The sequence below is a fragment of the Hypanus sabinus genome, unplaced genomic scaffold (genome assembly GCF_030144855.1).
Source record: "Hypanus sabinus isolate sHypSab1 unplaced genomic scaffold, sHypSab1.hap1 scaffold_137, whole genome shotgun sequence".
NCBI lineage: Eukaryota > Metazoa > Chordata > Chondrichthyes > Myliobatiformes > Dasyatidae > Hypanus > Hypanus sabinus.
This window is the reverse complement of record NW_026779441.1, coordinates 911,010-911,782: the sequence shown is the minus strand read 5'-3', so window position 1 is coordinate 911,782 and position 773 is coordinate 911,010.

The window sequence follows — 773 nt, the reverse complement described above, 5'->3', positions numbered from 1 at the left end:
ACAGGAAACCAGCATCCATCATAAGGACCCACACTACCCAGGCCGTGCTCTCCCCATATCCACAGGGTCTGTCACAGGAAAGCAACATCCATCATAAGGACCCACACTACCCAGGCCGAGCTCTCCCCATATCCACAGGGTCTGTCACAGTTAAGCAGCATCCATCATAAGGACCCACACTACCAAGGCCGTGATCTCCCCATATCCACAGGGTCTGTCACAGGAAAGCAGCATCCATCATAAGGACCCACACTACCCAGGCCGTGATCTCCCCATATCCACAGGGTCTGTCACAGGAAAGCAGCATCCATCATAAGGACCCACACTACCCAGGCCGTGCTCTCCCCAAATCTACAGGGTCAGTCACAGGAAACCAGCATCCATCATAAGGACCCACACTACCCAGGCCGAGCTCTCCCCATATCCACAGGGTCTGTCACAGTTAAGCAGCATCCATCATAAGGACCCACACTACCCAGGCCGTGCTCTACCCATATCCTTAGGGTCAGTCACAGGAAACCAGCATCCATCATAAGGACCCACACTACCCAGGCCGAGCTCTCCCCATATCCACAGGGTCTGTCACAGTAAAGCAGCATCCATCATAAGGACACACACTACCCAGGCCGTGCTCTCCCCATATCCACAGGGTCTGTCACAGGAAAGCAGCATCCATCATAAGGACCCACACTACCCAGGCCGTGCTCTCCCCATATCCACAGGGTCTGTCACAGGAAAGCAGCATCCATCATAAGGACCCACACTACCCAGGC